The sequence below is a fragment of the Rattus norvegicus genome, chromosome 18 (assembly GCF_021556685.1).
Source record: "Rattus norvegicus strain SHRSP/BbbUtx chromosome 18, alternate assembly SHRSP_T2T, whole genome shotgun sequence".
NCBI classification, from domain to species: Eukaryota; Metazoa; Chordata; class Mammalia; order Rodentia; family Muridae; genus Rattus; species Rattus norvegicus.
In genome coordinates, this window is record NC_141551.1 from 21,524,180 (window position 1) to 21,539,612 (window position 15,433).

Here is a 15,433-nt window from a genome sequence, read left to right on the forward strand (position 1 = left end):
TTTATTAGCTGTAATACATTGACAAAACTTCCTTTCATTATACGTTCAATCTCCTTATGATATATTTATATAAGGAAGGCTGATAAACCTTCAATTTTGACATTATCAACTGATTTAATGAGTCATTTCTCTAGCATCCTCCATAAATATCATTATAAATTGCACAAATATCATTATAAATTTAAAAATGGGCATATCAAATATGCATGGTACTATTTTTCCATTGTCAACCCTCTTGCTCAACCCTTTTCAGGTTGATTGGACCTTGATCCATTTTGAAACAAGATGAGACTGATTGGAAGTACCTGGGGTCTTTGACATAATGAGATCTTCCAAGATTGTCTTAAATCTCTCCATCTCATGATTTGGATTGTTTTAATTATCCAAAGCGTCTCTCTCTCTCTCTCTCTCTCTCTCTCTCTCTCTCTCTCTCTCCCTCTTTCTCTCTCTCTCTCATGTGTGTGTGTGTCTGTGTGTCTGTGTGACTGTGTGTGTATGTTTGTATGTGATATTTTAAGTCTACAGTTCTAGTCTCGCATGTTAATTTCTCAATGCCTGTGTCAGTACAGACATGCAAGGTAACACTGGTATACTAGTACATGACTACTATTAGGTGACTTAGTACTTCTGGATTTCATCTGAAGCTTGTTCCACAAGAGTGAATTTCATCACTGGTACTATAATCCTAGTTTTTTTTTTTTTTTAAACACCCATGGCTGGCATGGTCCTAGGCTTTAGGGTTGAACTTAATATTATTATTTTTCTTAGTAGTCATGCTGCCAAATTGCCTTTGCAATATTTATGTTGATATTCATAGATTTGGGTACTCTCAGCCTTGGTCAGAGAATCTTCCTTTTGCAGTGGATAGCAGTCTATGGATAGATGTATAAGTGGTCAAAATGCTAAGAATGTTGGCTAAGTGTTCAGTCCTAAATGGGAAACTGTATCAGCTTTGTAGTACCAGTACAAAGGTTCAGGAAACTTGACAGATGTGGACAAATAAAATGTTCAGGATAGAGAAGGATATGGTGAAATGTAATCTGCTGGACGGGACATGGCTACACACACTCATAATATCATAATCTCTACGGCTATCTGTACAAGAGCTGCACAAGTCAAACCTTGCCCAAATGTAAGCATAGGTGGGATAGCTGTTCTCTAGGCCCCATCCATTTCTGAGAAGGTATTGGCAGTGGATAATCATTAAGGGAGAAGAATCATTCTTCTTTGAGGTTGTGATCCCTGGTGAAATTCTCATGCCCCATGGGATGGCCTTACATCCAGATACAAAGGAAGCACTAACTGAACTTAGTTCAGTGAAACATAAAATGGTGTGGTACTTTAAATAAAAGTACCCCATAAGCTCATATACATTAATGTTTTATTAACTAAGAGTACCACTATTTAAAATGATTAAGACATGTGGCCTTGTGGGAGGAAGTATATCTTCAAAAGCCCGGGTGGGTCCCAGTGTCTCTCTCTTTCTGCTGCCTGCAGACCTGGTTGCAGAAGTCTCAGCTACTCTTCTAGTGTCATGTGACCAGCACACAGCCATGTCTTCTGCCACGTGATAATGGACTAAACCTGTGAAACTGTAAGCAAGCCCAATTTAAATGCTTCGGTCAATAAGAACTGCTGTGGCCACAGTATTTCTCCACAGCTTGAACAGTAAATAAGACAGAGACAAAGAGAAAAAGAAAGGAAGGAAGGAAGGAAGGAAGGAAGGAAGGAAGGAAGGGAGGAAGGAAGAGAGAGAGAGAGAAAGAAAGAAAGAAGGAAGGAAAGAAAGAAAGAAGAAAGAAAGAAAAAGAAAGAAAGAAAGAAAGAAAGGAAGAAAGGAAGGAAGGAAGGAAGGAAGGAAGAAAGAAAGAAAGAAAGAGGAAGGAAGGATTGCTGAAAGAAATAAGGGAGTAGTTGATTATATTTTATTATATTCGTCTATGAAATTTTCAATACAAAAGAAGCTGAAATACAGCCTCCCCCAATATGTAAGAAGATACTTGACTAGAATATTTGACATTTTGAATGGGAAGACTTGTATAACAGGCCTAGCCCATACCCACTCCCACTTATCTTGGAATCACCTGTAGCTACTTCCTCTGTTGGTTCACGTCCCCAGTTCTGTTAAGGCTTTGCTGACATCCATGGATGGATTCCTGTTGGCACCACATGGAGAGCTCTGGGGCTTTGTATAGATATGAAATACAAAAAGCACCTTGTCGAAAGGGATTATAAAGATCAGTCAAAAGAAGAGACCTTATAATTCTAAATTTAATAACAAATTTAGAATTTAGTTAATTCAAAAGCACAAATATAAAAACAAACTAAATTCCTGAAGATGATAATTATGCTTAAAATATTTTTAATAGTACCAGAAATAAAAAAATATTTGTTTTTAGAAAATTATTAAAAGGGATCCACCTAATACTAAACATAGTGGGACAAAAACTGAGTGTAGAAAAATTAAGTACATCAAGGTGTGTGGTTCTGAATTCTCACAGTCCTGTAGACAGTGACTGCCCTAACTGACTTTACAAGGAGACAAATGAAGTCATTTCAGGATTCAGAATGCCATCCGTCTCCCAACCATATATTTTGCTAAACTAAGAGGTGGATGATTCTATTTCTAATAAAATTATTGATCAAACAGAGAAGGAAAAGAGGAGTGGACGCAGAGAAGCGGATGCAGACTTGTGGGTTCCTATGAGCCAAGATAGTAGCAAGCACCAAGGGCTGTTGTCTCAAGTAAGAAGTGGGTTGGAAGTTCACAACACAGTGTTCTGGAAGTTAGGGGGGTACAACCAGGAAAAACAGACTATCTGACTCACTGAAATCAACTGAAGAGATTTCTATGATGGTCAAATTATTTGAAAATCTTTGCTTGATTAATGTACAAAAAATCAGAGCCATTCGATGTAAGCAATTGTGTAATGAAAATAAATTATAAAGCAAAATAAAATGTTGAAGAAAGGAAAAAACATTATTTCACACAGCATAGCTGTGGGGAATGACTATATAATGAGCTGAACAGTTCGTTGTAATGTCAGAACCATGGCCTAGTTATGTGGGGACAGTAGGGATGGAGAGCGGAGTGCTGCTATGTGTAAGCGTGTAACAAACTTAAATTTGCAAATGAGGAATCTGAAGAGATTTGTCTTAGTTTTTTCTCCTATTTCTCTGATAAAATACTCTGATTAAAACCATTTATGACTGAAAGGGTTTATTCTACTTACAGTTCAAGAAGACAGTCTATCAGAACCGATAGGCCAAGGCAGTGGGAGCTGAGACACCTTGTCACATTGCATCTATCGTCAATAAACAGAGCATTGAGTGCATCTGTTGCTTGGCCTCCTGCTCCTTTTACAGAGCTCCAGATCCCAGCCATTACTGTCTAGAAGTAAATATTCCTTATTTCTTTTTTCTTTACTTTCTTTCCTTTTTATCAATCAGTGGAAGAGTGTCCACCCTAATTAATGCATTCAAGATAATCAGCTACATGTATACATGGAGACCTATCTCCCAGATGATGATAGACTTTTGTCAAGCTGACAAACACCATTAAACATCACAAGATTATTGTCCCTCTTCTCTAAATTAGGTTATATGTTCCTTGAATTTGGGGATACCAAAATTGAAATATGCACATACCATAACTTTTCTAAGGAAACTAAAGTTCAATTCCTTTTCGTCTTAAACAAGCACAAATCAACCGCTGACATGACCTGGTGCAATTTGAGGCATGACACTAAAAACTAGAAACAATTTTTGTGTCGTTCTTCACATTTTTATGGGTAAAAGAGTTGCTCTTTATGGAAATCTCAGAAACTTCAGCTTATTCTTTTTCTTCTGTCTTCACTGAGAAATTTCACATTTTAGTTGACGCAGTTTGATTTTTTGTCATATCTGTATTGCTAGCATCATTGCCTTTGCTTAATGGGGCCATTGTTCACTAAATAATAATAATAATAATAATAATAACAATGATGATGATGATGATAAAGAACAGCTTGAAGAGAAGCACTCAATGGTATGAGTGAGATGGTGGCCATGTGACTGAGACGAGTTTATGCATACGATGAGGAACCTGGACAGGGGTAGCTGGACAGAGTGAGCCTCTTACTGTGCTACTCTGAGCAGCTTTCAACTTAAAATGGATTCATCATTTCTGCAATTTCCCATATAACATTTCTAGGTCACAGTTGACCACAGAAAATTGAAACCATGAAAATAGAAAAACATACTAGAAGGAGAATGCCATCGATTTAGCTAGAATTTTAAGTTAGGAATATGAGAATGAAAGTGACGCCTCTAAACATAAGGATGAAGAGAGAAAGAAACAAGTCAAACGAGTTAAGAAGCAACAACCTTGAGGAAGGGAGAGCTAGAGAGGAGTGAAGCTTGGAAACATTGTTTTCAAACTAACTTTTGAAATAAAATGTATGTCTTGGATGAAAAATTACTTTTAAAATGCAATACTATTTTAGAAACCTTGGAAAGGTGATGTAAAAGAGTATTAAAGAAATGGATTAGTGTGGATAAAGACACATTGCATAAGGCATAAATATGCCTACTAGAGTCCAGGGACATGAGCATTAACAGTGAGAACACAATTGTCAACAGAACTTTTATGGTTGGGCTCAAGTGGGACTGGATAGAATTTACAAGGCCATACGTTGGTGCATCCCTACCACTGGATACAAGACAATTTAGTTTAACCACAATTCCAATCTTTTGTGCCTTGGATCTCAGAAGAGACTTGGGACTTTATAACTGATTTGGGATTGCTGAATGTTGGGACTTGTGAAGTTAGAATAAATTCATTTTGTATCATGCTATGGTCATGGGCTTATACAGCCCAGGGTAGAAAATTATGGATGAGAAATGTTCCCTGTAGGCTCTTATATTTGAACACTTGGCCCAAGCTGGTAGTGCATTTTGGCAAATGTTTTAAAATATTTAGAAAGCAGAGACTTGATGGAGGAGTATTTCCCTTCAAATGGGCTTTGAGGTTTGATAGACTGTACCCCCTTCCTGTTCTCTCTCTACTGCCTGTGTGTAAATGAAATGAGACTCTCGGCTTTCTGCCAGACTGGCTTTACACCCTGGTTGCCAAGCCTTCTCTGCCTTGATAAACTGTATCCATATCTCCACACATATCCCAGTACAACAGGCTAAAACAAACCGTTTTTTCCCTAACACACTTTTAATTCACAATATCCTGCCACGGAGATGGAAAAAAAAATACTCCTTGCTTTAGCTTCCTTAAACTCCACCACATATCTGATCCCTTCCACAATGACACTAATGTCCATGTTATACAGTACCTCTCCTTTGCCCAGGAATGCCAATTCTTGCATATTCAAGATTCCCATTAACCCGTACGTGCTCCACTAATTCTGTATTTTCATGCATTTTATTTCTGCATGCAAGGCAATATGAGAACTTCCTCCAAATACTCATGAACATACCAAAGATATTAAAATATAATAGGGTCATATATGTTGTCAGTAGCTAAGATATAAAATCATCTTCAGGCCACTAAAGTCTGTTCAACCAGAATGTCTGAATTCTCTCCAAAATGGTATTACTCTTTGGGATTCTCTAGAAGAGCCTCTCTCTCTCTCTCTCTCTCTCTCTCTCTCTCTCTCTCTCTCTCTCTCTCTCTCTCTCAGTGTGTGTGTGTGGGGGGGGCAGGTGTGTGCCTGTGCAGATGCAAATGCAGGTGCATGTGGATATGCATAGATGAATATGGAGATCAGAAGACCCAGGGTGTTCGTTCCTCGGGGTCTCTCACTATATTGTTTTAGACAAGCTCTGTCAGTGGCCCGGAGCCTGCCAAATAGACTAGGTTAGTCGCTCATCAAGCCATAGGCCTGTGCCTACTTAGTGATGATCTTTCAAGGACGTGTTTCAAGCCAGGCTTTTAGGAGGGTGCTAGGAACCTAGATGGAGCTCTTCCTGTTTGCAAGGCAAGCATATTACTACTTGAACTATCTCTCTAGACCAAGAGAACATTTTATGAAGTACAATTTTTCACACCAGTTGGGAATAAAATAAAGGCCAGAAAACCACTGTTTCTGACATGAGTGGGATCACACATAGAAGTTAAGTATCTGATGGAAGATTGCCATACTTACTGATCCATGGAGACCAGAGTGCTTGTTCATATGACCTTTTAGGACTGCTCTCCCATGGATGTATGTGCTGAGGTTCTTTGTCCCTTTCACGTGGCCAGGCTCAGGCTCAGCAACACAGAAGGCAAAGGGAACTGAATGCATCTATTCACATACGGCAAATGACTGGCAGGGCTCAATGGACCCGTTCAGAGCTGTTTACAATTTATCAGTGGAAACAGCCCATAAACTACTTTCTTCTTCTTCTTCTTTATTTTTTTAATCTGGTACCATATGGTAGGCATAGCACACTCAATGAATTGTTTAAACTCAAACTTGCCAGGTTGGTTGTTTTCCCCATTTTATATGAGAGCTAATTGTGGTGCACTGGCAACCTGCTAATAGATGCAGGAAAGTCCTGGTGCTGTGTAATCAAAGCATGATTTCTGCAAGACAAGCAGAGGGGAGGAAGTGGGAAGGGAGGGTCAGCTTGGCTCCAGAGACCTTCTTCTCAAACAGAATTGGCAATTGCATATGCTATTTTATTGTTTTATTTTATTTTGAAATCAAGATGCACAGCATTAAGTCTCATCCTGGCATTTTCCAGGAAAAGCTATTTCCCAGACTCCCTCCCTCTTCTCTCCTCTTCCTCTTAGTCCACCCTTCCATATAGCCTTCCTTTCTGCTTTGGCATCTCATATGTCCTATTTCCTTCTGCCCCCTTCCCCAATGCATGTTTCTCCCTCTTGGTCTCCTTTCTAACAAGGAAATTGAAACAGCCTTGATGTTAATCAACAAAGGAATACATAATTTTAAAAATAACATTTATCTATAATATTTTATTTTGTTTTACAAATTTACAGAAAATTAGTAAATCTGTAAAATATTATGTTAATCTAGACAACTCAGATTCAGAAAGGCAAAAATTACATGTCCTCTCTCCGTGTAGCACCAGCTCATGTTTTATATAATATATTCTATGTTCTGATAATCCAACAAATTTAAAATACCTGATGGCTTTCTTGCAACAATTACCCAGGCCCCACCCTATAAGTGTTTCCCTTCTCCTGACATTCTGATGCTTCTGGACTGGGGGATTCCTACATAGTTAAACGTCCTTGCCTACCAAAGGCTATCATCCTGTGAAAATCCTTTAAACTTTAGGCTCATATAGAATTTAATCTTGAAAGTGTAGAACTGAAAAACAGAAAGAGAAAGCAAGAAATAGTAACTAAAGAAATGTAAACGTGTGGAATGAGGAAGAACATGAATGTTCTACTCCAAGACAACAGTCTCCTTCTCTTGCCTTCCATCATCCAGCATTGAAGGGTCTCTTTGTTCTTTAAAAATAAGGAACTCTTTAAAAATCTAGAACTCAAATCAGAAGATTTCTCCCTCAACCCAAGAAAAAGGACAGTGTCCCCTTCTACCCCACCTTTTCTATTATAAAACTTGAAAAACATTAATAAAGAATACCAAATGGTCAGCTCACAGCTTTGCAGACAAACTTGGCGAGGCATAAGTGCTGAACTTCAGATAGGCAAGAAGAATATCATGGCTTGTGGGGGTGCTGCCCTCATCACAGCATTTAACATCCCTGAGTTCCTACTCAGGCTGTCCAGAAAGGCTGTCTGCCTTGACAGCAGCTACCACCTGCCCACAATCAGGCCAATACACATTGTACCCTTGGCAGTCAACCTGCAGTTCCTGTTTAAAGCAGTGATTGCTCTCACATTTATGATAATTTGTCAAATGCTGTGCTGAAATCTTATTTTCCATGTGTGTATGTAAGGAACTCAGCATCACTTCTTTAGTTGGCAAAAAAAATTAAGGCTTTGAAATTTCTTGGCCTCTTTCAAGAGAGAAGCTTAAGGCAAATCCATCCCTGGTATTTCCTAAAGGGATTGCATCACCCTCAAGGCAGAAGCATCCCGATGCCAAGGTTGGCGGGCTCCGTTGTTATTCTCTGTAATCTAGTGCATAAAAATATGTAAAATTCTGACAGTTGCATTTGGAATCAGGTCCTGTTTTAACAAGCATTAGAGTATTCATGCTTAGCAAGTTACCCCACCACAGTCCCTCCTGTCCGCATCATATCCCTAATCCGACTTGGTGACAACTGGTCCTGTGCCAGTGGATTTAAATACAGAAAATTAATGGAAAGTAGAAGGCACAGATCTAAGCTAATAGTGACAGGAGAGATAGAATTCTTTAATAAAATCACCATTGCCTGCGTGATGTCAGTTAACTGAGGCTAAGACAAAACAAATAATTTTTAAAATCACCATAAAGCTCAAAGGTGTCAGGCTAGCGATCAGAACTTACTGGCTGCAGGATCAGAGACACACTCTCTGAGGGATGCAGAAAGCAAAATTACATTTTTTTCAGAGTAGCTGAAGACAGGTGGAGAAATCAACATCTTTACACAAATGATTGATATCCAGCTGAAAGGATTTTAAACACATCTCTATCTCCATTGCCAAATGAAGTTGAAAGACTGCAGAAAGACACACACACACACACACACACACACACACACACACACACACACACATACACATACACACACACACACAAACATACATAGTCACACACACACACACACACACACACACACATACAAAGTTAAGCTTTTGGTTAAAAATTCAGAAAAGTAGGACAAAATAATTGCTTTGTTTAACCAATAAAGCAGAAATCAGCACTCAAGATGACAAGCCAAGTTTATCCGGAGAATCAGTTTATAAAGATCCGGGACATATGTTCATACGAGGGACCTGAAAATTAGCAGGCAACCTGTTTTCAGAACATGGAAAGATGTTCTTCTAATTGTGAGGACACAGTCATGGTACTAAAAATAAACACTGTGAAACTTCTACACATTGGTCTCGAGAGGGAGAGAGCAAGAGAGAGAGAGAGAGAGAAAGAGAGTGAGACGGGGAGAGGGAGAGGGAGAGGGAGAGAGAGGGATAGGTTAGGATGGAGAGAGAGAGAGAGAGAGAGAGAGAGAGAGAGAGAGAGAGAATGCCATCCAAACTGTAAGCCACAAACAGAATTTAAAATTCCAGAAGCACCATATTAAATATAAAAGGATATCATTAGCACTAATTTTAAATGTATACTTTTATTAAGCTTGAATATCCAAAACATGATTCTTTCAAAATGTAATATACAATTTTAACAAGATATTTTGCATTTTGCAGAAATGTAGCAGGTATTTAACATCTCAGATCCGTCTCACTGTATACCAGGCACATTCCCACAGCCATACTGAGCTAATGGGTACCATGAAGTACGAGAAGAGAGCGATAGTGAGTGCTTTCAAAAGAACTGTTGTTCTTACTGTAATTGGTCTTTGTTGCTAGTCAAAGACAGAAACAATGCAAAGATCTATTATGAGGGAGACCAGGAGGGTCTCAGTATGCATATTAAGGATGTGTCCAATCCAAAGTAAATGCCATTCAAAAGGACAGCAATCAGATGACATTGAGGGAAAAAAAAATGTTGCTGTGGACAAGTTAGCTCAAGAAAAGAAATGATGGTTGAGGAGGTGGTTCCATGGTTCCAAGCATTTGCGCTGTGAGCGTGAGGAGCTGACTGAATCACCAGAACCCATATAAATTCAGACAAATAGTACACATCTACAATCCCAGCCCTTCCTTGGTAAAACTAAATATCTGGAAATCATGTGTTAGTTAGCTTGGTCACACAGCAGCAAAACAAATCGCCCTGGGACCGTCAAGGTAGAGAAAGAACCTGTGCGTGAGGCTGTCCTCTGAGATCAGTGCATGCAACCACAGCAGTAACACTCCTCCTCGTGTCTACACATATACACACATCAAAGAATGATTTTTTAACAAAAAGGGTGAGACATCTTGGAACTATTTTAATTTCATATGTAGTTTCTTGTGCAGATTCTATTTCAACAAGGAGCAATGAGACAGGTAGTAAGAAATAACATAAGCCTCAGAGGAAGAAATACCTCTAAGGGAGAAGAAGCAGTACCTGAGTGCTGATGCTGACCTGTAGGATGCTGATGTGTTCCTAACCCTTGACAGAGCTAGCAGAGCAGGACTAATGGCAACAGTACTGCAGTGTCTTTCCTTGGAAACTAGTCTGACAGCTTGTTTCACAGATGTTTCTTTCAGAAAAACAAAGCAAAAAAAGAAAGCAAAAAAGGAGAAACAAAGAAAGAATAATAACAAAACTATTCAGAAATGAAGGTGGCAACAACTGAAAAAGAATTTGTTAAACTAACATTATAAATTAATTGTGGTAAGAATAAATTGTTTGGACAAATGTATTTAATAAAGTGAGGTGAAAACATTTACATATAATAAAAGATTAATTCTTTCTTCTTTATAATAAAGGAGGAGCCTAGAGGAAGTCAGTGAACCTTCAGAACAAGAAAAACTTTTTTTATGAAAGAAAGTCAGTGTGTGAGTGTAAGACTTTAGGGGAAAAAAAATCATCATTTTGTGAGATACTTCTGAGCTTCAAATTATCATGGGCCAAAATATCATGATCCAAAACAAAAATATGTTAGCACAATATTGAAAACAAAATAAAAACCTGTATAGATATTTTATCAAGTAATACTAAGGAACAAAAGGTGAAGGGTAATAGTAGACACTGGTCAGGCAAGATTTCAATAAACTGAATAGTAACATTCAATCTTATAAAATAAAACTGAGTCCAGGTTTTTCCACACAGGGCACCCATCTGAAAGACAGGCTTTTTACTATTATAGAATTATACATACTGAAAGAACAATCAAAATTTCTAAGCTATTACTAATGAGAGGATAAAATATATAAGCAAACATTCCAGAGTTTGTACCGATGTGTTTTCCATATGTGATTCTTGGGAAAAAGCCTAAGTTAGCAAGTATTTAATTACCTCTAAATGTAAAAAGTGGACTACAATGTCATCTATATTTATTATAAAAATGTATGTCTGTTAAACATATGTATGTAGGACTGCAGCGATAGCTCGGTAGTTACAAACACATATTGCCATTGCAGAGCAGGGGAGGTTCACCACCATCTGTAAATCTAGTTTTGGAGATCCACCCTTTTCTGACCTCTACATACTTTTCTTTTCATATGTACACAAACACATGTACACTTACAAATGCACACACACACACACACACACACACACAATAAATAAAATGAAATGTATGCATATTTTAAATAAGTTAAATATCTATTTTATTAAGAATGTTTAATGCATATAACTTAATTACATTTATAAATATTTTTCAAGACAGGATTTCTCTGTGTAGCCCTGGCTCTCCTGGAATTTAGTTTGTACACCAGACTGACCTTGAACCCACAGATATCCTCTGCCTCCTGAGTGCTAGGATTAAAGGCAGGCACCACCAGAGTCCTATATTTTAATTTATTGCTAATTAGCATTTTTAAATATTAGGTATATGTTTTATCATAAAATGGATATCTGTGGATGAGTAACAAAAGAGAAATATGACTTTCTACAGAACTTATAAAGCCTCTATTTATGGAGATATGAAAGTAATCAAATGGACCCCACCACCTAGGCTCCATTTCCAGCCCACAACTCTGCTAACTTTCCTGGAGTCCATTCTGATACCAGGAACCACAGGCCACACTGGTACTAAAAGCCCCAGAGGCAAGATTAACATCCAAAACCTCAAAGGCCACATAGGCCACAAAAAACCCAGCAGGGACATGCTGACTGGAACTGAAGACTAGCTAGTTACCCCAGGTCCTGCAGGCCAGAAGACCAAGAGGAAACAGAATCCAAAAGACACTCATCCAACAAAGATAAACTCAGAAATCACCACCTAAACCTATAATAACCCCAAACCCTTATGGCTAGAAATCGGCACAAGAACAGTCAGCAACAGCCAGGGCAATGTGGCCCCACTGGAGCCCAGCTCTCCTACTACAGCAAGCCCTGAATATTCCAACATAGCTGAAGTTCATGAAAATGACCTTAAATCCAACCTTATGAAGATGATAAAGTCCTTAAAGAGGAAATGAATAAATCCCTGGAGGAAATACAGGAACACATAATCAGTTGTAGAAGATACAATGGAAGAAACTGATAAATTTGTCAAAGAAGATGTTAAATCTAAAAAGTTCCTGACACAAAATATCCAAGAAATATGGCACACTGTGAAAAGACCAAATCTAAAATATCAAAAGAATAAAAGAAAGAGAAGATTCCCAGCTTTAGGTCCCAGAAAATATTTTCAACAAAATCATAGAAGACAATTTCCCAAACTTAAGAAAAAAAAGGCCTATAAACATACAATAAGCTTACAGAACACTTAATAGATTGGACCATAAAAAACATCATTTCACCACATGAAAAACAAAACACTAACTGTACAGGCATAAGAAAGAATATTAAAATGTACAAAGAATCTTCTCCAAAATTAACCATATACTCTGTCACAAAGCAAACCTCAACAGAGAGGGCAAAATTGAAACAATCCTTTTTATCCTATCGGATACCATTGGTTCAACAATAATAGAAGAGAGAAACTCCTGGAAACCGAACGACTCTCTACTCAATGAATTCTGGGTCAGGAAAGAAATTGCAGACTTCCTAGAATTTACTGGAAAGAAAGGCACACACAACAAATTCAAACTTCTTTGACACACGAAAGCAGTGCTAATAGGAAAGTTCATAGCACTATGTGCCTTCATAAAGAAATCGGATGTGGATGCTTCAGTCCTTCTTAGAAGGGGGGACAAAATACTCATAGGAAGGAGAGTGCGAGAGGGACTTGGGAGGAAGAGAGGAGGGGGAGAGGACAAAGGGGCAGGATCAGGTATGGGAGGAGACAGGATGATATACAGAGGGTCAGAAATTTCAACAGAGGTGTGTAGCAATGGGAGGTGGGGAACTGGGGGTAGCTATCAGCAAGTCCCAGATGCCAGGAAAGCAAGAGGCTCCCAGGACCGAATAGGGATGAGATTAGCTGAAATGTGCAATAAAAGGGAGGGGGAACCTATAGAGACCATAGCCAGAAGTTAAGCAAGGACCCTCATTGGGGGATGGGGCCATTCACTCATCTCCAAAATTTTAACCCAGAATTGCTCCTGTCTAAAGAAAATATGGGGACAAAGTGTGTAGCAGAGCCTAAGGAAAGGCCATCCAGAGACTGCCCCATCTGGGGATCCATCCCATATAAAGACAAAACCCAGACACTATTGCTCATGCCAAGGAGTGCCTGCTGACAGGAGCCTGTTATAGCTGTCTCCTTAGAGGCTTTGCCAGAGCCTGACAAATACAGAGGTGAATGCTCACAGCCAACCATTGGACTAAGCATGAGGATGCTAATGGAGGAGTTAGAGAAAGGACTGAAGGAGCTAAAGGGGTTTGCAACCTCATAGAAAGAACCACAATACCAACCAACCAGACCCGCTAGAGCTCCAGAGCTCCCAGGAACTAAACCACCAACCAAAGTGGGGACCCATGGCTTCAGTTCCATATGTCGCAAAGGATGGCATTGTCTGGCAATTTTAGGAAGAGAGGCCCTCGGTTCTGTGAAGGCTCAATTCCCCAGGGTAGGGGAATGCCATGGGGGTGAGGTGGGAGTGGGTAGTTGGGAGGAGAAGCACCCTGGGGGTGCTACAGTTGTCCTGATACCTAAACCACACAAAGACTCAACAAAGAAAATTTCAGACCAATTTCCTTTATGAACATCAATACAAAATAGTCAATAAACCATTTATATATCAGTTCCAAGAACATATCAAAGACTTCAACCACCATGATCAAGGAGGTTTTATCCCAGAACTTGAGGGAAGTTTCAGCATATGAAAATTCATCAGTGTAATCCAGCATAAACAAACTGAAACAAACTGAAAGAAAAAGAAAGACCTTTACACGATGAAAAGTCTTTGACAAAATCCAACATGATTTCATGGTAAAAGTCTTGGAGTGGTCAGGTATATGAGATGCATATGTAGGAACAATGAAGGTAACATAGAGCAAGCCAAACGCCAACATCAAAGTAAATGAGGAGAAACTTGAAACAATACCACTAAAATCAGGAACAAGATAAAGTGGTCCACTCTCTTTGTACCTATTCAATATAGTATTTGAACTTTTAGCTAGAGCAGTAAGAAAACTAAAGGCAATCAAAGGATACAAATTGGAAAGAAAGCAAAGTATTGCTATTTGCAGATGATATGCTAATACACATAATAAACAATTTCAGCAAAGTGGCTGGAGGCATAATTAAGAAAAAAAATCAGAATCCCTTCTATACACAAGGGATAAATAGGCTAAGAAAGAAACAATACTGTCTTAGGGTTTCCACTGCTGAGAAGAGATACCATGACCAAGACAATTTTGAGAGGGGACAATATTTAATTGGGGCTGGCTTACAGTGTCTGAGGTTCAGTCCATTATCATCATGGGAGGAAGCAGAGCACCAGATAGCTACCTATAGTGCTGGAGAAAGAGTTGAGAGTCCCTCACCTTGATTTGTCGATGGCCAGGAGAGACTGGTATTCCCAGGCAGCTAGGAGACAGCAGCTCTCTTTCGCAGTAGGTGGATCCTGAGCATAGGAGGAGACCTCCAAAGCCCACCTGCAATGACACACTTCCTCCAAAGGGCTACACCTCTTAACAGTGCTGATCACTGTAGGCTTTAGTCTTTCAAAACCTACTTTTAATAAGGGTTCTGAAACACTTTGAACCCATTTTTGACCCATCATCCAAAGATAGTGGTGAAAATATGGTAAATAGGGTAAGGGTACATGGACCTGTTTCGACATAGTCCTATGGGGCGGTTTTAATCTTTGTCAAGATACAAGCAATCCAGTTCAGTAGTGTGAGGATGCCAAGCAGGAATCAGCAGTGGTGCCACAATCCACCAGAAACAGTCAGGCCTCAGGCGCTAGTCAACGGAGTGACCAAATCTAGTCTGGACACCAGAAGTTCTCTGTGCCAACTCTCTCAATGAAGTGAAGGTCAGTGAAGCCTAGAGACTGACAAGGTATTGCAAGGCTAGCTATGCAAGTAAGCATACAGTCACTGTTAAGAGCTATTTATACTCTCTCCAAACATCATGTTTCTTCCCATGGGCCTTGCTTCAGAAAAACATGTATATATGTATGTCATGTATGTCTACATGACATAACTAGAAACTTCCACTTCAACTGCCTATGGGCCAAGCATATTCAAACTACAACAATACCTTTCATGATAGCCCCAATTAATATAAAACATCTTGGTGTAACTCTAACCAAGCAAGTAAAAGACCTGTAGGACAAGAACTTCAAATCTTTGAAGAAGAAATTGAAGAAGATATCAGCTAA